The following is a 711-nucleotide window of genomic DNA, read 5'->3' on the forward strand; positions in this document are numbered from 1 at the left end:
CCCGGGTCACCCCGAAACGTTGCTGGGCAACGGGGCTCTGGTGAAACTGCGACTGGCTTAGCAGGCCGGCAGTGGATATTAATATTGCTCAAGAAAACATAAGGAGACACAAACGGACTGATCAAAACGGAAAACGACCTGGTGAGAAAAATGGACAACGATCAAGAAAAAATGAAAAAATAGGGACCTGGAACATTTGCAGCTTGACAAATTGTTGTGTATTCTACTTGCGAACAGTCCAAGAACACCAACAATATTAAACATTTATAAATGAAACAACTTCTCGGGTTGTGTTCCAGAGTTTAATATAAGACTTAAACTTTACATGACTGTGGCTTGTGCTGCCGTAGTCTGGACATCTTTGTTGTTCTTGTCTGTGTATATGTGTGAGTGGGTGTGTTACTCTTTCTTGCTCTCAACGATACCGATATACTGACCATTACAGTACTCGTTATGGAATACTGAAAGTGGTTACTTATAATGTTACATTATGATTACTTTACAACATTCCTCCGTTTCTTATATTAAACTCTGGAACACAACCCGAGAAGTTGTTTCATTTATAAATGTTTAATGTTGTTGGTGTTCTTGGACTGTTCGCAAGTAGAATACACAACACAATAAAAAACCTGAGATAGTGGAGTTCATGACCCAGAACAAGATCTACATCATGGGCATTACAGACTTCAGGAAAAAAGGGACAGACACAAA

General features: G+C 39.5%; 1 protein-coding gene across 1 annotated transcript in view; it reads left to right on the top strand.

The window, feature by feature from the left end:
- Positions 1 to 711, top strand: part of LOC101850896 (probable asparagine--tRNA ligase, mitochondrial) — a gene marked incomplete in the record, with an annotated part of 19,926 nt that overhangs the window by 8,561 nt on the left and 10,654 nt on the right.

Source organism: Aplysia californica, unplaced genomic scaffold (assembly GCF_000002075.1).
Source record: "Aplysia californica isolate F4 #8 unplaced genomic scaffold, AplCal3.0 scaffold00344, whole genome shotgun sequence".
Taxonomy (NCBI): Eukaryota; Metazoa; Mollusca; class Gastropoda; order Aplysiida; family Aplysiidae; genus Aplysia; species Aplysia californica.